The sequence below is a fragment of the Arachis hypogaea genome, chromosome 1, assembly GCF_003086295.3.
Source record: "Arachis hypogaea cultivar Tifrunner chromosome 1, arahy.Tifrunner.gnm2.J5K5, whole genome shotgun sequence".
In the NCBI taxonomy this organism is placed as follows: domain Eukaryota; kingdom Viridiplantae; phylum Streptophyta; class Magnoliopsida; order Fabales; family Fabaceae; genus Arachis; species Arachis hypogaea.
Window position 1 is genome coordinate 50,639,631 of NC_092036.1, and position 24,424 is coordinate 50,664,054.

Genomic DNA, 24,424 nt, shown 5'->3' on the forward strand with positions numbered 1-24,424 from the left:
CCAATTACTGACGAAAAATTGGTCGAAAAATTTGTCTGTAATTACCAACGAAAAATTCGTCGGAAAATCCGTTTGTAATTACTGACGGAAAATTCGTCAGAAAGTTCGATGTTTTAGGGAAATGGAGGGGATAATTTTTCGAGGGAAAATCCGTCGGTAACTGGTAAAAATCCATCGATAAATAATTTTCGACGAGACTTTTACAGAGGAACAAAATCCGTCAGTAACAAAAATTCCATCGGTAATAAAGACCAAATCTATTTGGAAATCTGTCTGTATTAAGCAATTTTCTAGTTGTGAAAATTAGAGTGACCAACAGGTAAAGCTAAGCACCTCATTTTTGTTCTTCAATTTCTTTAACCTCATGTCAAAACATCACATGACGTTATTAAACCATCAACACTGAAGGGAGAGGAGAGAAGACAAGAACAAATAATTAGATATTTTGAGAGCGGAATTAGAGTATAAAAAAATTCAATTATATTAAATATATATATATATATATATATATATATAAATCAGTAATCTGTTTAAAATATACATTAGAATACAGAAATACATATTAAAAATAATTTTAATGTACTAAAATATATAATTGCTTATTGTATCACCCCAACTTTTAGCACCTCATGATCGTACCAAAAGCAAGGCGTTACTAACCTAATTCCTTTTATTATCTATTTAATAATGAGCCTTTACGCATAAAACTATCGATGATTTTACTAAAACTTATAACTTTTCCAACAAGAACAAACAACAAATATTCACATACTTATTATTAATAATACATTGTAGTATTACATACAAAAGCAATTACAGAACCTACCCCTCTAAATAAAATTCTAACTGATAAGACGAGGAAAAAATAAATTCTAACAACTCAACCCAAAAACAAATTTCTCTGTGCTCCCACAATTTCACAATAAGCCTTCGCACCTGTAGCTGAAAGTGGTAGAGATAGGGGGTAAGAACTGGGGAGTTCTTAGTAGGGCCGGGGTTAGAAGTTAAGTTCATTATCCAAATTTAAAACTCTTATTTTTCTTATAAAAATTTCACGCAAAATGACATTTCATATATTTCACCACTTACTAAGAAACCATTTTAACCAAAGCCTACCACTGGTCCTTCCAATCACGGTCTTTGGCCCAAATTAAATCAACTCGGTCTCTGATCCAAATTAAATCAACTCAGCCTACAGCCCAATTTAACACGAATCACCATCAAAACTCAATCACAAAATAGAATCAATCATAGGCACAAACAATGCAAGACAAACACAAATTAACAGGAAATTACAGAACATAGAATCCAATCACAAGCACACACAATCATGAAAACATAATCACAACAAGTATGCGCAAACAAATATGATGCATGTCTAGTCCTATACAGGCCATGAGGTCATGTGTCGGTTTGTTGCCCGATTCCTGACACTAGTCTTGAGATAAGCGTTTCGTACTACCGTCCTTATCTCAGCCAACGTCCCCTCCATGAGCAGTACGCAACGCCGTCCTCATGGTGGAACCATCTTTACGGTCTCCAGTGAGTGTTACGCATGGCATCCTCACTGAGTCGTCCCTACAGTATCAACGTCCCCTCCATGAACATTACGCATCGCCGTCCTCATGGGGGAACCTTCCTTTCGGTCTCCAGTGAGCGTTACGCATCACCGTCCTTATAGTGTCAACCTCCCCTCCATGAGCATTACGCATCACCGTCCTCATGGGGGAACCTTTCTTTCGGTCTCCAGTGAGTGTTACGCATTGCCATCCTCACTGAGCCGTACTTATAGTGTCAAGTGAGCGTTACGTATTGCCGTCCCCACTAGACACTTGGCACTAAGTCCCAAACAGCACTCAATTTCTTTTCAATCTTTGCTCTCTACTCTATTGCGGTAGAGATCCCTTTAATTAATACTTTCTTTTCTATCCGCTCTACTGTGGCAGACGTTCTTTAAAATCTTTTAGTCTTTTCACTCTGCTCTCCTGTGGCAGACAGTCTTTTAAAGTCTTTTTATCTTTGCTCTCTGCTCTCCTGTGGCATTAATACATTCTTTTCTTTCTCATCTTTCTTTTTTATTTTCTTACTTCTTTTCTTTCTCTCTTCTTTTCTTCAATCTTTTAATTCTTTATCATAACTCAACTTCACATTCTTCCCTCGCTTTTTCCTAAGTATCTTATGAAAAAGAATTGTAAAGTACTTTAATTAAGTCTGCGTTCTCTAAAACTTTTAAGATTACTCTGTTTGCTCTTCTCTAACATATAATAATAAATAATATCTCAGTTTTTCGAGTCTTTCGGTTAACGATTTTTCTCAGTTTTTAATTTAATCTTTAAACTACCAAATCTCATCAATTTCCTCAAAAATATCATATTACTACAGTCCCAACATCATTAAAACAACCATCACTGAGCAATTTTTTTAAAGCCAAACCAACAAATCACAAGCAACAATAATAATTCAACATAAACTCTTTTAAACTCAAACAATTCTCAACCAAATCAACATTCACTTAGCAAATTCACATTTAATTATTATAAAATTACCAAACTCTATCTTTGTGTGAAATCAAATCAACAGAAATACTGGAGAAACTTTCCGACCGAGCTGCTGAAGAAGAAAACGTCAGAAATCATCTATGCCTCTTGGATCTCCAATTGGCTGAACTCAATAGGAAAAGGGAGCTACGTCACCATCAATTTTCACCGAACAAAGTAATTTTTAGTAAATAATAATAATTATAATAATAATTTTACTTATTAAAATAATTTTTAATAAATCGCTTAAACTAATAAAATAAATTATAATTAATTTAAACTTTAATAATCATAAATTAGTTTAATTATTCTTAGTAAATTAGTTTCTAAAAATAAGAGGCTCCAATTTATAAAATAAATTATAACTTATTTATATTTATATTTTAAAAAAATGTGGGTCGTTACACTTATTCAATAGCTAATTTTTGGTGTGCACACAGTGTTTCTTAAAATAAATAACTCTATTATATAGAAATATTCACAATCACAATTACTTTTAGAGTAAACTACCATTTGTATCCACGAAAGTTGAAAATGCTGACATATCTATCCACAAAAAAGGAAATTACCATTTGTACCCATGAAAAATGATTTTTACAAGTAAAATTATCCAAATCCTAAAAAATTACCTAAAATTCCTAAATTATCCTTATCTTAACCACCACACCACCTCCTTCACCCAATCACCTTTCTAACCCTAACCTTCTTCACCTAGTCACCACCCCTCTTTCTCTTTCTAATCTCAAATTCCACCCTTTCTAACACACTCACCATTACTTCCCACTCAGTCCCCACCGCTGCTCCAATGGCTCCTTGCCACACCCTCTTCTCTTTCATCCTCACAGTCACAGCAACACTTGCTGCCGTTTCCCCGGAGAAGAAGAGCACCTTTATGGTGCAAGTACACCATTAAGGCAAGCTCTCCATCTTCCCAATCCACAAGCACTGGTACGAATCTTCTCTCGCTTCTATTATCAATCCTGCCACTTCAGCTGAAACCACCACCGCCGCCGCCTCCGCCGCCGCCTCCGCCGCCGCCTCCGCCGCCGTCCTTCACACTTGCGACACTGTCTTTCACGGCTTCTCAGCAAAGCTCTCACCTTTAGAGGCCCAATCACCTTCTTCACCCAATCACCTTTCTAACCCTAACTCTCTTAAAGTCATTCGCTAGCCTCAGCTCCAATGGCTGAATCAATATTATCCTTTTAATCTTTAGCGGCCTGATCTGGTCTGCCTCCGTGGTTGCACATAGACCCGTATTGTACGCTATGTTCCCTCCAACACTCTCTCCCATGAGATAGCATCGGGAGAAATCAGTGTGAGCCAGCCACAAGTCATTGGAGGCTCTGATCCAGTGTAGCACCTACACTGAGTCCTCGTATGCCGCTAGCAAGCGGTACTCCGGAGCAAGGCGGTAATCGATGGAAACGACGACGGATTGGGTGGCATTGGCCATGCGGACGCAGAAGTCCTGGAAGTAGGTGGAGTTGGCATGGTAGAATATGAAACCGACGCCATGGTAGAAGACGATGAGGGGAAGTTTGGGGTGGTTAGGGGAGTATTGAGTGCTTGGCGGGGTAGGTAGATCCGTACCCAGGTGTGCTTGGATTGGTCGATGGTAAGGTACTTGGAGAGAATGGGTATGGGGAGAGTGGGATCTGGTGAGAGAGTGAGGGGTCTCTGGATAGTTTTGGAGGCGGGTGAAGGTGCCGTCTGGGTTGGAATTAGAAAGGGGATTGAGTGAAGGAGGTGGTGTGGTGGTGAAGGTAAGGGTAATTTAGGAATTTTAGGTAATTTTTTAGGGTTTGGATAATTTTGCTTGTAAAAATCATTTTTCATGGGTACAAATGGTAATTTCTTTATTCTATGGGTAGATATGTCAGCGTTTTCAACTTTCGTGGGTACAAATGATAGTTTACTCTTACTTTTATTATTTTTTAGAAATCAAGGTGGTGTATATAATTTCTCAATCAATCAAAATGCAAAGTTATAAAACTGTTAAAAAATACTACCTTTTGTTATTAAATTATTGAGATTTTTTTTATTTTTTGGGCTATATTTTTTTGGTTTAAAATACCATATCCTCTTTAATGTTATTATAAAATAATACTCTCATCAATTATTTAATATTTATCATCATGATTGTAAAATCCGGTCAAACCGTAATTAATTAAATAATAAATTAAATAGGAGTGACCATGGCAAGAAAAGTTAGCAATCAGAATTTGATAATTTAAATGTGATATTTGGATTCAGTAAATTTTTCTGAGTCGGAAAACATAGTTTTCTACGTAAAATTGCGCACTAGAATTTTGACCGGCAGTACCGGTTGAGATCTGTCTGGTACTGCAGCTGAGAAAATTGATTATAAGTAAATGAGTTTATGAAATTAAGAATTATAATTAGGGAATGTAGAAATATTTAAAATGCGATTTGGAGCGCTAATCTTAAAGGTTTTCGCCCAAAATTGGACCAACGGACAAAAATAAGTGAACCGGACCTAAGTGGGCCCAAGACCCAACATATATAAACATTAGTTATGAGCATTTCAGCTCATTTATCCTAGAAAAGGGGGTGTGGGGCGCTGAAATGAAGAGGTGAGGAAGAAGAGAGAAAATCTAACTCTCTTTGATCTTCAAACCACCATAACTTGAGCTACGGAGCTCTGATTGACGAGCCGTTTATGGCCACGTGTCGCTCTTCTCCTCCTCTACAATTTTATTTAAGTTTTGTGGTGAGTAATTTGATGTCCTTTGCCCAATTTTTGTTTTCCTCTTTAAATTCGAATTTGGTTTGGGTTTTAAGGAAACCTTGTGATTTTGGTTGTTTAGGAGTGCTCTAGTATGAGCCGTGGGTGATATTCATCATAAACTTCAGTGGGTTAAGGTAAAAAATCCTCCAACTCTTGTGATTTATCAATTTTATGAACCCTAGGATAATTGGTTATGTTAGTGTATTTGGTGATTTTGGTGCACAATTGGGAGATTGGTGTTGCTTGAGGAGCTTTGGTGAGGTTGGGAGCTAATGTTGGTGGAGACTTCCAAAGAAGAGGCTCAATTGGTTTGGCTACAAGAGGTACGATTTAAGTTTCATTTAAGTACCTTGTGGTGTGATGAGAATTCCTAGGCTAGATTCCCCTAGGATTAAGTTTGGATTGTGCAAATAGTTGGTACTAATATGCATAGTTGATATGTAACGTAAATTAATGATTGGGTTTAGAATTGTGTGAATTGTATGTTTAGTGTGTTGAGAATTTGATGAATTGGATAATGAGTATTGGTTGTGTGATGAGCGGATAATTTATACGCTTTTTGGCATTGTTTTCATATAGTTTTTAATAGGATCTAGCCACTTTTATGTATATTTTTATTAGTTTTTAAGCAAAATATACATTTCTGGTCTTTACTATGAGTTTGTGTATTTTTCTGTGATTTCAGATATTTTATGGCTGAAATTGAGGGACCTGAGCAAAAATCTGATTCAGAGGCTGAAAAAGGACTGCTGATGTTGTTGGATTCTGACCTCCCTGCACTCGAAATAGATTTTTTAGAGCTACAGAAATTTAAATGGTGCGCTATCAATTGCGTTGGAAAGTAGACATCCAGGGCTTTCCAGCAATATATAATAGTTCATACTTTTCTCGAGTTTAGATGACGCAAACTGGCGTTCAATGCCAGCTTTCTGCCCTATTCTGGCGTTAAACGCCAGAAACAAGTTGCAAGCCATAGTCAAACGTCAGAAACAAGTTTCAAACTGGCGTTTAATTCCAAGGAAGACCTCTACACATGAAAGCTTCAATGCTCAGCCCAAGCACACACCAAGTGGTCCCGGAAGTAGATTTCTGCATCATTTACTTATTTATGTAACCCTAGTAACTAGTTTAGTATAAATAGAACTCTTTACTAGTGTATTAGACATCTTGGATCTGGGGAGATTTTGGAACATTTTTGGACCATTGTTCACGTTTTGGGAGGCTGGCCATTCGGCCATGCCTACCCTATTTTCACTTATGTATTCTCAACGGTGGAGTTTCTACACACCATAGATTAAAGTGTGGAGCTCTGCTGTTCCTCGAGTATTAATACAAAGTACTATTGTTCTTCTATTCAATTCATGCTTATTCTTATTCTAAGATTTACAAGATGACCATAGCTTGCTTCAAGCCGACAATCTTCGTGGGATCGACCCTTACTCACGTAAGGTTTATTACTTGGATGACCCAGTGCACTTGCTGGTTAGTTGTGCGAAGTTGTGAAAAAGAGTTGAGATTACAATTGTGCGTACCAAGTTATTGGCGCCATTGAGATCACAATTTCGTGCTCCAAGTTTTTGGCGCGGTTGCCGGGAATTGTTCGAGTTTGGACAACTGACGGTTCATCTTGTTGCTCAGATTAGGTAATTTTCTTCTTGTTTTAACCATTATTTTATTTTCAAAAAGTTTTCAAAAATCTTTCAAAATTTTTCTTCTTTTTCGTTTTTCTAAAAATAATTTTTGAAAAATCCAAAAAAATAATAAAATCATAAAATCAAAAATATTTTGTGTTTCTTGTTTGAGTCTAGAGTCAAGTTTTAAGTTTGGTGTCAATTGCATGCTTTTATTAAAATTTTCGAAAAATTCATGCATGGTGTTATTCATTATCTTCAAGTTGTTCTTGATAAGTCTCCTTGTTTGATCTTTAAATTTTCTTATTTTGTGTCTTTTCTTATTTTTCAGATGCATTTTTAGTTTGTTAGTGTCTAAACATGAAAAATTTCTAGGTTTGGTGTCTTGCATGTTTTTCTTTTCTTGAAAATATTTCAAAAATAAGTTCTTGATGTTCATCATGATCTTCAAAGTGTTCTTGGTGTTCATCCTGACATTCATAGTGTTCTTGCATGCATCATTGGTTTTGATCCAAAATTTTCATGTTTGGAGTCATTTTAGTTATTTTTCTCTCTCCTTATTAAAAACTCAAAAATAAAAAATATCTTTTCCTTATTTCACTCATAAATTTCGAAATCTTTGGGTTGACTTAGTCAAAAATTTTTAAAATAAGTTTGTTTCTTGTTAGTCAAGTCAAGATTTCAATTTTAAAAATCTTATCTTTTCAAAACTTTTTCAAAAATCAAATCTTTTTCATTTTTCTTTTATATTTTCGAAAACTTTTTTTTATAAATTGATTTTCAAAAATCTTTTTCTTAATTTTATCTTTTATTTTCGAAATTAATACTAACAATTAATGTTTTGATTCAAAAATTTCAAGTTTGTTACTTTCTTGTTAAGAAAGATTCAAAATTTAAATTTTAGAATCATATCTTTTAGTTTCTTGTTAGTCAAGTCATCAATGTTAAAAATCAAATCTTTTTCAACCATATCTTTTCAATCATATCTCTTTTAATTTGATTTCAAAATCTTTTCTAACTTCTTATCTTTTTAAAATTGATTTTCAAATCTTTTTCAACTAACTAATTGACTTTTTGTTTGTTTACTAATTCTTATCTTTTTCAAAACCACTAACTACTTTTCTCTCTCTCTAATTTTCGAAAATCACCTTCCTCTTTTTCAAAAATCTTTTTATTTAACTAATTGTTTTAACTTTTAATTTCATTCCCTTTCTTAATTTTCAAATTCTAACTAATAATTAAAATGAAAACAAAAATATTTTTCTTCTCTTTTCATCTAATTTTCAATTTTTCCTCTCTCTCTCTCTCTCTCTCTCTCTCTCTCTCTTTCTATTTATTTTATTTATTTACTAACACTTCTCTTCTCAAAATTCGAACCCCTCCATTCTCTGTGTTCGAATTTTTTTTCTTCTTTCTTCATTCTTATTCTTCTACTCACATAAAGGAATCTCTATACTGTGACATAGAGGATTTCTCTTCTTTTCTATCCTCTTCTTTTTCATATGAGCAGGAGCAAGGACAAGGACATTCTTGAAGTAGATCCTGGACTCTGAAGAAGAAGCTAAGAGAAGCTAAAGCATAACAATCCAGAGAAAACCTTACAGAGAATCTCGAAAAAGAAGGAGACATGGCCGAACCCAACAACAATGCAAGGAAGATGCTTGGTGACTTCACTACACCAAATTCCAACTTCCATGGAAGAAGCATCTCAATCCATGCCATTGGAGCAAAAAATTTTGATCTAAAGCCTCAATTAGTTTCTTTGATGCAGCAGAATTGCAAGTTTCATGGACTTCCATCAGAAGATCCTTTTCAGTTCTTAACTGAATTCTTGCAGATCTGTGATACTGTCAAGACCAATGGGGTTGATCCTGAGTTCTATAGACTTATGCTTTTCCCTTTTGCTATAAGAGACAGAGCTAGAATATGGTTGGACTCTCAACCTAAAGATAGCCTAAACTCTTGGGATAAGCTGGTCACGACTTTCTTAGCCAAGTTCTTTCCTCCTCAAAAGTTGAGCAAGCTTAGAGTGGATGTTCAAACCTTCAGACAGAAAGAAGGTGAATCCCTCTATGAAGCTTGGGAAAGATACAAGCAACTGACCAAAAAGTGTCCTTCTGACATGCTCTCAGAATGGACCATCCTGGATATATTCTATGATGGTCTGTCTGAATTATCTAAGATGTCATTAGACCATTCTGTAGGTGGATCTATTTACCTGAAGAAAACGCCTGCAGAAGCTCAGGAACTCATTGACATGGTTGCAAATAACCAGTTCATGTACACCTCTGAAAGGAATCCCGTGAGTAATGGGATGCCTCAGAGGAAGGAAGTTCTTGAAATTGATGCTCTGAATGCCATATTGGCTCAGAACAAAATGTTGACTCAGCAAGTCAACACGATTTCTCAAAGTTTGAATGGATTGCAAAATGCATCCAACAGTACTAAAGAGGCATCTTCTGAAGAAGAAGCTTATGATCCTGAGAACCCTGCAATGGCAGAGGTGAATTACATGGGTGAAGCCTATGGAAACACCTATAATCCCTCATGGAAAAATCATCCAAATTTCTCATGGAAGGATCAACAAAAGCCTCAACAAGGCTTTAATAATGGTGGAAAAAACATGTTTAGCAATAGTAAGCCTTTTCCATCATCCTCTTAGAAATAGACAGAGAATTCTGAGCAGAGCCCCTCTAGCTTAGCAAATATAGTCTCTGATCTATCTAAGGCCACTCTAAGTTTCATGAATGAAACAAGGTATTCCATTAGAAATTTGGAGGCACAAGTAGGCCAGTTGAGTAAAAGAGTCACTGAAACTCCTCCTAGTACTCTCCCATGCAATGCAGAAGAGAATCCAAAAAGAGAGTGCAAGGCCATAACCTTACTTGGTGTGGCTGAACCTAGAGAGGAGGAGGAGGAGGACGTGAATCCCAGTGTGGAAGACCTCATGGGACGTCCTCTGGACAAAAAGAAGTTCCCATTTGAGGAACCTAAGGCATCTGAGGCTCATCTAAAGACTATAGAGATTTCATTGAACCTACCTCTGCCATTCATGAGCTCTGATGACTATTCCTCCTCTGAAGAAGATGAAGATATTACTAAAGAGCAAGTTGCTAAGTACATTGGAGCAATCATGAAGCTGAATGCCAAGTTATTTGGTAATGAGACTTGGGTGGATGAACCCCCCTTGCTCACCAATGAACTGAATGACTTGGTTAAGCAGACATTACCTCAAAAGAAACAAGATCCTGGTAAATTCTTAATTCCTTGTACCATAGGCACCATGACCTTTGAGAAGGCTCTGTGTGACTTGGGATCAGGCATAAACTTAAGGCCACTCTCTGTAATGGAGAAACTGGGAATCTTTGAGGTACAGGCTGGCAAATTCTCATTAGAGATGGCAGACAAATCCATGAAAAAGGCTTATGGACAGGTAGAAGACATGCTAGTAAAGGTCAAAGGCCTTTACATCCCTGCTGATTTCATAATCCTAGACACTGGGAAGGATGAGGATGAATCCATCATCCTTGGAAGACCCTTCCTAGCCACACCAAAAGCTGTGATTGATGTGGATAGAGGAGAGTTGATCCTTCAATTGAATGAGGACTACCTTGTGTTTAAAACTTAAGGATCTCCCTCTGTATGAAGAGGAAGCAAGAAAAGCTTCTCTCAATACAGAGTCAAACAAAGCCCCCACAGTCAAACTCTAAGTTTGGTGTTGGAAAGCCACAACCAAACTCTAAGTTTGGTGTTGAACCCCCACATTCAAACTCTAAGTTTGGTGTTGGGAGGCCCCAATAATGCTCTGAACATCTTTGAAGCTCCATGAGGGCTCACTGTCAAGCTATTGACATTAAAGAAGCACTTATTGGGAGGCAACCCAATTTTATTTATCTATGTTATTTTCTTTTTTTTAGGTTGATGATCATGTGGAGTCACAAAAATAACTGGAAAAATTAAAGAAAAATAAAAAATAGCATTAAAAATAGCACACCTTGAAGGAGAAACTTACTGGCGTTTAAACGCCAGTAAGGGTAGCAGAATGGGCATTTAATGCCCAGTCTGGCACCATTTTGGGCGTTAAACGCCAGAAAGAAGCACCAGACTGGCGTAAACGCCAAAAAGAAGCAACAGACTGGCGTTAAACGCCAGAAAGAAGCAACAAACTGGCGTTAAACGCCAGAAACAGGTTGCAGCCTGGCGTTTCATGCCAGGAAAGGAATAAAAGCTAGCGTTTAACACCAGAAACAAGCAGCAGTCTGGCGTTAAACGCCAGGATTGCACAATAAGGGCGTTTTGCATGCCTAAAAGGAGCAGGGATGAGAAATCCTTGACCCCTCAAGATCTATGGACCCCACAGGATCCTCACCTACCCCACCTCTCTCTCTCTCTCCCCCTTACACATCACAATCACCTTATACCCCTTGGCCAAATTCACTCTCTCCCTTCATCTCCTCCATTATCTTCTTCTTCCCCTTCTTTCTTTCTTCTTTTGCTCGAGGACGAGCAAACATTTTAAGTTTGGTGTGGTAAAAGCATTGCTTTTTGTTTTTCCATAACCATTTATGGCCCCTAAGGCCGGAAAAACCTCTAGAAAGAGGAAACGGAAGGCAAAAGCTTTCACCTCTGAGTTATGGGAGATGGAAAGATTCATCTCAAAGGTCCATCAAGACCACTTTTATGAAGTTATGGTCAAGAAAAAGGTGATCCCTATGCAATTCAGCTGGAATTGTCACAGATGAGGACATCCTCATTGAAGAGGACAAGCCCATCACTAAAAAAAGGATGGAGCAAACAAGAGAGCCACTCATGGACCTCAACAAGAGCATGAGGAATTCCCTCATCAAGAAATCCCTGAGATGCCTCAAGGGATACATTTTCCTCCACACAACTATTGGGAGCAACTAAGGATAGGAGCACCAAAAGCGCTAGGGATGGAGCAACAAAGGCAAGGAAGAGACATTGAGGAGCTCAAGCACTCCATAGGATCTTCAAGAAGGAGAACTAGCCGCCATCACTAAGGTGGACCCGTTCTTTGATTTCCTTGTTCTTATTTTTCTATTTTTCGAATTTGATGCTTTATGTTTGTCAATGTTTGTGTCTTGATTACATGATCATTAGTGTCTAGTGTCTATGCCTTAAAGCTATGAATAATTCCATGAATCCTTCACTCTTAAATGAAAAATGTGCCTAATTACAAAAGAACAAGAAGTACTTGGATTTTAAATTTTATCTTGAAATTAGTTTAATTATTTTGATGTGGTGGCAATACCTTTTGTTTTCTGAATGAATGCTTGAACAGTGCATATTTTTGATAGTGAAGTTTATGAATGTTAAAATTGTTGGCACTTGAAAGAATGATGAATAAAGAGAAATGTTATTGATGATCTGAAAAATCATAAAATTAATTCTTGAAGCAAGAAAAAGCAGTGAAAAAAAGAGAGAAAAAGAAAGAAAAATAAAAAGCAAGCAGAAAAAGCCAATAGCCCTTTAAACCAAAAGGCAAGGGTAAAAGGGATCCAAGGCTTTGAGCATTAATGGATAGGAGGGCACAAGGAAATAAAATCCAGGCCTAAGCGGCTAAATCAAGCTGTCCCTAACCATGTGTTTGTGGCATGAAGGTCCAAGTGAAAAGCTTGAGACTGAGTGGTTAAAGTCATGATACAAAGCAAAAAGAGTGTGCTTAAGAACTCTGGACACCTCTAACTGGAGACTTTAGCAAAGCTGAGTCACAATCTGAAAAGGTTCACCTAGTTATGTGTCTGTGGCATTTATGTATCCGGTGGTAATACTGGAAAATAAAGTGCTTAGGGCCACGGCCAAGACTCGTAAAGTAAATGTGTTCAAGAATCAACATACTGAAATAGGAAAATCAATAACACTATCTGAAATTCTGAGTTCCTATAGATGCCAATCATTCTGAATTTCAAAGGATAAAGTGAGATGCCAAAACTGTTCAGAAGTAAAAAGCTACTAGCCCCGCTCATCTAATTGGGACTAAGTTTCATTGATATTGTGAGATTCATTGTATATTCTTTTCTTTTTATCCTATTTTGTTTTTAGTTGCTTGGGGACAAGCAACAATTTAAGTTTGGTGTTGTGATGAGCGGATACTTTATACGCATTTTGGCATTGTTTTTATATAATTTTTAGTAGGATCTAGCCACTTTTTGGTTTATTTTTATTAGTTTTTAAGCAAAATTCACATTTCTCGACTTTACTATGAGTTTGTGTATTTTTCTGTGATTTTAGGTATTTTCTGGCTGAAATTGATGGACCTGAGCAAAAATCCGATTCAGAGGCTGAAAAAGGACTGCTGATGCTGTTGGATTCTGACCTCCCTTCACTCGAAATAAATTTTTTGGAGCTACAAAAATCCAAATGGCGCGTTCTCAATTGCGTTGGAAAGTAGACATCAAGGCCTTTCCCGAAATATATAATAGTTCATACTTTACTCGAGTTTAGACAACGCAAACTGGCGTTCAACACCAGCTTTCTGGCCTATTCTGGCATTAAACGCCAGAAACAAGTTGCAAGCCAGAGTCAAACACCAGAAACAAGTTACAAACTGGCATTTAACTCCAAGGAAGGCCTCTACATGTGAAAGCTTTAATGGTCAGCCCAAGCACACACCAAGTGGTCCCGGAAGTAGATTTTTGCATCATTTACTTATTTCTGTAATCCTAGTAACTAGTTTAGTATAAATAGAACTTTTTACTAGTATATTAGACATCTTGGATTTGGGGAGATTTTGGAAAATCTTTGGACCATTGTTCACGTTTTGGGAGGCTGGCCATTCCGCCATGCCTACCCTATTTTCACTTATGTATTCTCAACAGTGGAGTTTCTACACACCATAGATTAAGGTGTAGAACTCTGCTGTTCCTCGAGTATTAATGCAAAGTACTATTGTTCTTCTATTCAATTCATGCTTATTCTTATTCTAAGATATCCATTCGTACACAAGAACATGATGAATGTGATGATTATGTGACACTCATCACCATTCTCACTTATGAACGCATGATTGACAACCACTTTCGTTCTACATGAAGACAAGCTTGAATGTATATCTCTTGGGTTTCTAATAAAAAATTCACATAGACTCCCCTCTGACAATGGGGCATCTGAATTCGAGATTAGAATCTTCATGGTATAGGCTAGAATCCATTGGCAGCATTCTTGAGATCCGAAAAGTCTAAACCTTGTCTGTGGTATTCCGAATAGGATCTGGGATGGGATGACTGTGATGCACTTCAAACTCGCGACTGTAGGGCGTGGTGACAGACGCAAAAGGATAGTAAATCCTATTCCTACACGATCGAGAACCAACAGCTGATTAGCCAGATGATATATGTGCATGGTATTTTTCATCCGAGACGAGGAATCCGACAGTTGATTACTCGTACAGAAACTGTAGAGGACCATTTTCACTGAGAGGATGGGAAGTAGCCATTGACAACGGTGATGCCCAACATACAGCTTGCCATGGAAAAGAGTATGAAGGATTGGATGAAGGCAGTAGGAAAGCAGAGATTCAGAAAGAACAATGCATCTCCGTACGCTTATCTGAAATTCCCACCAATGAATTACATAAGTATCTCTATATTTATTTTATGTTTGTTTATCTTTTAATTATCAAAACTCTATAACCATTTGAATCCGCCTGATTAAGATTTACAAGATGACCATAACTTGCTTCAAGCCGACAATCTCCGTGGGATCGACCCTTGCTCACGTAAGGTTTATTACTTGGATGACCTAGTGCACTTGCTGGTTAGTTGTGTGATGTTGTGAAAAAGTGTTGAGATTACAATTGTGTGTACCAAGTTGTTGGCGCCATTGAGATCACAATTTCGTGCACCATTGTCGAATATACAATTAAATTGTGAATTTTGGGCCGGAGGCCTGAAAGAGGTAAGGAAGGTAAGTTGACATGTGTATGTGTGATGATATAAGTAATTGGATGGATTTTAGATATTGAATGTGTGAATAATTAGTTTGGTTATTGAATAATATGGTTTGAGGAATTGAAGTGTGGAATTTGATGGTTTTGGGTGAAATTGTGTACATGAGGTAGGTTTGGTTTTGGTTGAGTGTAATTATGTGAATGTGATTGGGTTGTGGTCATTTGGATGAGTGAAAATGAATTTGGCTTGGGAACATTGGAAAAATTGGTGATTTCTATGTTTGGGTAAAAACTTATTTTTGACCAACTTTGGCGGTCTGTAACTCGGTCCACAGAGTTTGGAATTCTTCAAAATTAGATTTTTATGAAAGTTTATTCAATGATCTTTTCAACGGTTCAGAAATGGTTGAAAAAAGAATTTTGTAGAAGAAGTTGTGTGTTGGAAGTTTGGGGTTTAAAACTGTGAATTCTGCAGCTTTTTAACTTAGTGTCGACGTGCACACATCATTTTCAAATTTTCACTTCCCATGCGTGCGCCTGTCCCACGTGTACGCGTTGATGTGTTGAACCAATTGTCCAGCCAAATTCTCAAGAGTTGTGCGAACATCGAGCTGGTTTTGTGCGGGGGGCACAAAACGCACCCACGCACACGCGTGGCTGACCCGCAGGCATCCCTTGGCTTTTCTCCCATCCACGCGTACGCGTGGGCGACGCATACACGTTGTTGTGACTTGTGGCTTCGCACGCGTGACCCTGTTTTCACCCCAAGGTTGAGTTTTGAGTTGTTAAAGCCAAATTTCAGGCTTCTGAGTATCCATCTTCCCCTCCATCCTCACCCTTTATGTCCTAAATCTTTATAGTATGCCTAGTAATAAAAAGAAGCTAGGACATGTGATAACTTATGGATGAAGTAAGTGAGATTAATGATGAGTTATGTATAATTATGACTGTATGAGTTGTTGAGGGTGATGATAGAAGTGCGGTGTATGCCGTGAGCCAAAGGGCTGTATTTGATAACAATTATTGGCTGGTTATGGGTTATGCCATGAACCGGATGGCTCTGATAAATATTGATTATCGGCTGGTTAAGGGTTATGCCATGAGCCGGATGGCTATGATGAATATTGATTTATGGCTGGAAATGAAAATATGACTTTGAATGATTGCTTTATCTTGAGCTCTTTTTCTCGAAAGTGCGACCCCAGATAAATGGAGGGAGGTGAAGATCCCCTTCCTTGTTCTTCCTGGTATTGTAAAATCACCCCCAGTAAGATGGTGGGAGGTTAGGATCCCCTCCTTGGTTCCTCTTGGGTATATGATAACGTACCTCCTGGGTAGATACAAGGGTTGTGATTGTGTCCCACTTGCTCTAGGTTGGTTAGTATAGAGGCTCCCCGGATGGATGCAAGGGTTGAAGTTTCGTCCCACTTGCTCTAGGATAGAGATTGTGATGCTTGAGTAGTAGCAGGGGTTGTGGTTCGTCCCACTTACTCCAGGTCAGAGATTATGGCGCCTGGGTAGTTGTGGCAGTAGTGGTGATTCCACTTGCTCCAGGTTGAGCTTTTGAGACTCCTGGGATAGATGCAGTGGTTAACCCCCACTTGCTCCTAGTTGAGTATGATTTGGGATTGAAACTATCTGAGTCTCAGATTTCCTTGGGTAGATGCAGTGGGTTGGCTCTACTAGCTCCAAGTTGAGACCCGAGGTTCTGCTGACCATATGTCATAAGTGTGGTCGGACACTGTGAAAGTTTCGGATGAGCTCGCCCCCGTGAATATATACATCAGTCAGGGTGTTGGATATGAATTATGAATTATGTTGAGTATAACTTGAGTTGGGGATGCACGAAAGAGGGACAGTCCAATGGTTAGCTACCAGGACTTGTCGGGTTGGCTATATAACCAACAGATGATATCATCAGCCATAGGGCAGTGATGAACGGAAATTGTCTATCGGTAAAGAATTTTGCAAGTGAAATATTGTTGCAAGTATAGTTCTAAACCAGCAAACAATTCCTCAATCAAAAATTTTGTTTGTCACAAGTACAAACCCCAATAAAAATAAACTGAAGTATTTAAACCTCGGGTTGTCTCTCAAAGAATTGCAGGGATGTGTTCTTGTTATTGGTTATTGGGCAAGTATTTTTGGGGTTTTGAATAAGAGACAAGAAAAGTAAATGAAACTCAAATGATAAAAAGGTCTTGGCAAGGGTTAATGGTTAAGGATCTTTATCCTTGTCACTAACCACAACATGATAATTGCAAGGATCAATCTCATTAAGTCATCTTCTAACAAGTAAAGGAAAGTCAAATGAGCTACATTAATCCTAATCCATAAGTCATAACCACCTCACTAATGGACTTAGTGGGAGCTAGAGTCAATGGATACCAATCATTAATCACTTGGACATTAGCAACTCAAGTTCACTAAATTACCATCCCAAGCCAAGAATTGAAAAATCTACACTAAAACCCAACCAAGAATTTTATCAAACACTTGGAATGCATACAAAAAAAGCAAGATAAAATTGCAAGAAATGTAAATCTACAACTACTCAAGCAAGGGAATAACAACAAATCAACAAGAGTGCATAAACATAAAAGAGGCATATAAAGGAAAATTAACAAGAGAATTGAGAAGAACAAAGCTATAAGAACAAGAATTTGTAAGGAAGACAAGATGAAAACAAGAAATTAAGCCTAGATCTAAGAAAATCCTAATCTAAACCTAACCTAATTTCTAGAGAGAAGAGAGAGCTTCTCTCTCTAGAATTCTACCATAAAACATGATAAAAACTCCAAACTAACACTACTTTGTTCATCCCCCTTCAATCCTTGGGTTCAATAGCATCATAAATGAGTTGTATTGGTCCCAAAATGAGCTAGAAATTGCTAGCCACGAGGTGGTCAAAATGGCCCCCGCTGATCATGCGATGCGTGTGCATAGAATGACGCGTACGCATCCTTAAAGGCCAGGAAACTATAACAATTTTATATCATTTTGAAGCCCCGGATGTTAGCTTTCCAATGCAACTAAAACCACCTCATTTAAACCTCTGTAGCTTAGGTTATGATTGATTAAGTGCAAATAGGTCAGTATTGACAGCTTAGTAGTTCTTTCATTTCTTCATGTGTTCTCCATTTTTACATGCTTTTTCTTCATTCCCTCAATCCAATCTTTGCCTTTTAAACCTGAAATCACTTAACAAATATATCAAGGCACCAAATAGAATCAAGGTGAATTAAATTTAGCTATTTTAAGACCTAAAAACCATGTTTTCACTCTTAAGCACAATTTAAGGAGAATTTACAAAACCATGCTTTTTTAGTGAGTAAATGTGGGAAAATTTAATAAAATCTCCTAAATTCAACACAAGATAAACCACCAAATTGGGGCTTATCAAATCTCCCCACACTTAAACAATAGCATGTCCTCATGCTAAACCAAGAAGGATAAGAAAAAGGGAATGAACATTTATTCAATGCAAAGAAACTATATAAACCTATCTATATGCATGCAACTAAATGCAATATTACTCTACCGACTTGGTTAAAAGTAAATCAATCTCCAAGGCATACATGAACAAGTAAGGCCAAGTAGTATGATGATTCATGAATCCTACCAATTCAAATATCAAAATGAAGTACAAATAGACTTGCAAGAAGAAAGCTCATGAAAGCCGTAACAAGGAATTGAGCATCGAATCCTCACCGGAAGTGTTTGCACTCTAGTCGCTCGAGTGTATAGGGTTGATCACTCAATTCTCTTTTAATCATGCTTTTTAAGATTTATTTTTCATCTAACAATCAACAATTATTTAATGCATGCAAACATTTATCATGAGGACTTATTCATAGGTTGTAATGGGGCTAGGGTCAAGGTAGGGATGCATATGGTCACGTGAGCTTGAAATTTGAATCTTTGATTATTATTGAACCTTACTTTGGGGCATTTTGTCCCCTTTTATTGCTTTCTTTTTCTTTCTTTTTCTATATATTTTTTTCTTTTTTTATACAATTTTTTTCTTTTGTTTTTCTCAAGCAAGCAAGTAAAGAAAGCAAGTAATAAAGAGAGATATTCATGGCAAGGATTGAGGATATAGGCTTTCTATCCTAGTCATATAATGATTAATTCATCTCATTTAGTCAACTCCAACAAATGGAAGATGGTAAGCATTATATCAAACACTTGGTTGGTATGAAATGAAAGCATGGTAAAAGTGCAATAAATATTAAATCTACCAACTACCAATTGCAAGGAAAGTAAAATTCACAACTCAAATCAACAATAAAAGGGACACAAACATCAAATATCAAATTTCATTTGAAAAGATCCAAATCCAACATGAGTGCATGAGCATAAAAGAGACATGAAAGTAAAATTAACAAGAGAACCAAGAAGAATTTCAGTATTAGAACAAGAAATTGCAAAGGAAACAAGATGAAATTAAGGAATCAAATCTAGATCTAAGAGAATTTAACCTAAACCTAACCTAATTCTAGATAGAAGAGGGAGCTTCTCTCTCTAGAAAACTAACTAAAGGCTCATCATGACTAACTAAGTGCTCCCCCTTTGCCCAAGCTTGAATTCTGCATGAAATAGCCTCAGGAATGGGTTGGATTTGGGCCTGGGCAGCTCAGAAATCGTCCCCAGCATTTTCACCTTAATGAGGTCACGTGCGAGTATCGACGCATACGCGTGGGTCACGCGTACACGTCGCTTGGCATTTTTCCATCCACGTGTACGGGTCATGTACGTGTACACATCTCCATGTGACATCATATCTACGCGTGCGCGTCTGCTGCACGTGCGCATCCATGAATACACTCCAAATCCTTGTTTTTCCATGCGTTCTCCACTTTGCATGCTTTTCTCTTCACTCCTTTGACCCATCCCTAGCCTTTTCAACCTGAAACCACTTAACAAACATATCAAGGCATCGAGTGGAATTAAAGGTGAGTTAAAATTACCAATTTAAGGGCCTAAAAAGCATGTCTTTACATTTAAGCACAAATTCAAGGAGTAATACAAAACCATGCTATTTAATTGAATAAATATGAGAAAAGGTGATAAATTACCCAAAATAAGCACAGGATAAACCACAAAATTGGGGTTTATCAAGCATCAATGCATATGTTTTAACATTTAATGCATGAGTATGTACCCAATTCCCAAGATCTTCAATGAAAATAAAAAACACTCTTACCTCAACCAATGTCCCAAGTTTCCCCACACTTGAATGATACACACACTCACTAACCTAACCTAATCAAAGATCCAAATAAAGGACATTTATTGTTTTCGTTTTAAGGCTTGTAATGTGCTAAAATTAAGAGAAAAAGGGGTTTAAAATAAGCTCAAAATTGGCTAACAATGGTTGATGAAAGGTAGACTATTTGGGTAAGTGAGCTAAATAAAATGATGGCCTCAATTATATAAATGCATATATACAAGGAATAATGGACATATAGAATCAAACAAATCAAAGATTACAATTATAGAAAGAGAATAATGCACGCAAGAATGAAAATAGTGGTTATATGATGTAACCACACAATTCGGCTCAAAACTCATATGCTTGTGTTCTTAGCTCAAAAACCATGTTCCAAAATAAATCCTTCAAGCAAGTTCAACCACAAAAAATTTCCAAATTGGTAGGTGGCGCACGAAATTGTAATCTCAATGGCGCCAACAACTTGGTATGCACAATTGTAATCTCAACTCTTTTTCACAACTTTGCACAACTAACCAGCAAGTGCACTGGGTCATCCAAATAATAAACCTTACGTGAGTAAGGGTCGATCCATGGAGATTGTCGGCTTGAAGCAAGCTATGGTCATCTTGTAAATCTCAATCAGGTGGATTCAAATGGTTATGAAGTTTTGATAATTAAAAGATAAATAAAACATAAAATAAGATAGAGATACTTATGTAATTCATTGGTGGGAATTTTAGATAAGTGTATAGAGATGTGTTATTCCTTCTGAATCTCTGCTTTCCTACTGCCTCCATCCAATCCTTCATACTCCTTTCTATGGCAACCTGTCTGTTCGAGTATCACTGTTGTCAATGGCTACCTTCCATCCTCTCAGTGAAAATGATCCAGCTACGGGTTACGTAGGGCTAATCATCTGTCGGTTCTCACTTGTGTCAGAATAAGATCCAATGATCCTTTTGCGTCTGTCACTACGCTGATGCCAGGGCATCTAGACCAGTTTCACTGACCTTTTCTTTACTATTTTAAGGTAGTTTAATGCATTTTCTTAGGAAATAAGCAAGTTTTGGATGAAAATACACTTATACCTTGATTCAAGAAACTATTGTGAATTTTACATGATTTCATGAGGATTTTGCAAGGATTGAATGACAAATTGATGATGCATAATCTCATGACTTGGGCTAGAGCTTTGATGCACTTTATTTGCTTGATTTTAGGACAAAAGAAACAAGAAGAAGCCACGTTAGCAATCACGTTTACCTAGTTAACGTGACCACTAACGTGGAATAGAGACAAGCTTGTAGCGTTAATGGAAAAGGTGATCGCCAATAATGCATGTGAAGCCATCATAAGCCCACGTTAATTGCCATGTTAACTAGGTTAACGTAGTAGTTAACATAGAGAAAAAGGAAGCTCCAACGTTAGTGGTAAAAGTGAACACCACTAACGCTACAAATTCGCAATTACCACATTAAGAGTCACGTTAACTTAGTTAACGTGAACTCTAACGTGGAAGGAAAGGACAATGCCAACGTTAGTGACACTCACCTTTGTCACTAACGTTGGATCAAAACCAACATTGCCCACGTTAGTGGTCATGTTAAGACCACTAATGTGAAAGTTAACGTGGAGCTAAGCATGATGAGCTAATGTTAGTGACACTCACCTTTGTCACTAACGTTGGAGATGGAATTCATTACCACGTTAACTTAGTTATTGTGAACTCTAACATGGAGAGGAGGGGCATTTGGAGCGTTTGTGACAAAGGTAAGTGTCACTAACGCTCTCGAAGCTTAGGCATGCCTAAGTTAAGAGCCACGTTAATCTAGTTAACGTGAACTCTAACGTGGGGAAAGGGGGCACAATGCAATGTTATTGGAAAAGGTGATTACCAATAACGTTTGCGAAGGATCATAACGTGACCACTAACGTTGAAGTTAACGTGGACCATTTTAGGGTTGGAACGTTAGTGAAAAAGGTGATTGCCACTAACGTTCTCGAACCCACATTTTCACTTAGCATTAACGCCACTAATGTCCTAACTAACGCCCATGCTTAACTCACATTTTTCTACAAGCTGAGCCCACTGAAGAGTGTACTTGCTTCAACTCAAGATCTAAGGCCCACATCCAAGACTTGAAGAACTCACTATAAGGTTGAGAAGAGTAGTATATATAAAAGTAGTTTTGAACTATAGATAGGCTTGGCACTTTGGAGAACTACCCTCTGTATATTTACTTTTCTGCATATTTTAGCTAAGCATGTATTCTTTTCTGCTATATTCCATTTCCAGAGCCATGAACAACTAAACCACTTTCATTGGGTTAGGGAGCTCTGTTGTAATTTGATGGATCAATTATAGTTTTCATTCTTCTTCCTCTTTCTTTTCTCTTGATTTGCTAGAAAGCTTTCCATCTTAATTCAATTGGTTAGTTGTCTTGGAAAAGAAACTCTCCATAATTGGATCTCCTCTAAGCCTTGGAAAAGGAATGAGGAGATCATGCTAGAAATACTTTCTCATGTTGGACCAAATTGGGGTCTGGGCGGATATAGTGACATGTAATCCTCCCAACACTTTGATTTAGAAATACATGTGGTATAATCAGTGACCACACTTCATCTCTTCCCATGAGCAATTAAATCAAGGAATTGGGCAATTGTTCAAGCTTAGAGAGATTGGATTGCCAAGGAATTGGGATCCAATCACTTAAGATTGCCAAGGAGATCAATGAATGCATTGATTGGGAAGAGATGAGAATAAACTTGATCCGGAGAATTTAACATCTCCTAAGCCCAATGAATTCCCCATTTTTGATCTTACACATTCTCTTTATTTTATGCCATTTATTTCCATGTTCATCTCCCGAAATCCCCATTTAAGATTATGCATTTTATTTTAAGCCATTTACTTTCTCGCCATTTAATTTCCTGCAATACCAACTACCTTCATTTTAGCTCAACTAGCATACTCTTCCAACTAAAATTGCTTGACCAATCAATCCCTGTGGGATTCGAGCTCACTCTATTGTGAGTTTTTCCTTGACGACAATTCGGTATACTTGTCGAAGGGAAATTTGTTGAGAGACAAGTTTTTGTGCATCAAGTTTATGGCGCCGTTGCCCGGGATTGATTTTGTATCAACAATGATTAAGTTGGAAGTTCACTAGATTGAGCATTCTCTTTTTCTTTTGTTTGTTTACTTTATCTAGTCATTTATCTTTAGTTGATTCAGTTTCTTCCTCACCCCCTATACCCTCTCTATTTTCTTTCTTTCTTGTTGTTATTTACAATTCTGCTCACTAACCCACTAACTGTTTGATAATTTGCACTACTCACACTAACAATCACTCTAACAAGAATAATCTCTTCATTGTATTCCTTGCCGTGTGCTCTCTTAGTTGTATGACAGGGAGAAGAAGCGGAGCTTCAACTTCCTTCGATTCAGAACCTGAGAGGACCCTCAAATGATTAAGGAGGGAAGCAAGAGGGAAGGGAGTTGTTGGTGCTGAGGAAGAGGAGGAATACTTTGAAATAAACATGGAGGAGAACTTGGAAAACAACCATGAAGGAAACGCTCACAACCATGCCAGAGAAGGCCCTAGAAATCACGTTGGGCAAGAGAGGAGAGTTCTAGGCTCTTATATCAACCCAAACCCAGGAAATTGTGGAAGCATCATCCAAAAGCCCACCATACATGCCAACAACTTTGAATTAAAATCCCAGCTCATCACCCTTGTTCAGAACAACTGCTCATTTGGAGGAAGTGCCCAAGAAGACCCCAATCAACATCTAACCACCTTCCTGAGAATATGTGACACTGTGAAGTCTAATAGAGTTTATCCAGATGTTTATAGACTACTTTTGTTCCCTTTTTCACTCAGGGACAAAGCCTCTAAGTGGCTGGAATCCTTCCCGAATGAGAGCTTAACAAATTGGGAAGATGTGGTGAACAAGTTTTTGGCAAGGTTCTACCCTCCTCAAAGAATCAACAGGCTGAGAGTTGAGGTGCAAACATTCAGGCAATAAGATGGTGAAACTCTCTATGAGGCATGGGAGAGGTTTAAGGACTTAACAAGAAGATGCCCACCGAACATGTTCAATGAATGGGTTCAACTTCACATTTTCTATGAAGGTCTTTCTTATGAGTCAAAGAAGGCTGTAGACCATTCATCAGGGGGCTCTCTAAACAAGAAGAAAACCATTGAAGAATCCATAGATGTTATTGAGACGGTAGCTAAGAATGACTACTTCTATGCTTCTGAAAGAAGCAACACTCGAGGAGTAATGGAGTTGAACCACATGGATGCATTGATGGCTCAAAATATGATGATCACCAAGCAACTAGCAGATCTTACCAAGAAGGTGGAAGAAAACCAA

The 24,424-nt window shown here is 37.6% G+C and overlaps 1 non-coding gene and 1 pseudogene across 1 annotated transcript; both read right to left on the bottom strand.

Moving 5' to 3' along the window:
* Positions 1-8,940: 8,940 nt before the first annotated feature.
* Positions 8,941-9,044, bottom strand: LOC112714474 (small nucleolar RNA R71). The gene has a single exon (XR_003159275.1). It is a non-coding gene; the product is annotated as a small nucleolar RNA R71 (small nucleolar RNA).
* A 14,993-nt stretch (positions 9,045-24,037) lies between these two features.
* Positions 24,038-24,139, bottom strand: LOC112717261 (small nucleolar RNA R71; annotated as a pseudogene).
* Positions 24,140-24,424: the final 285 nt, after the last annotated feature.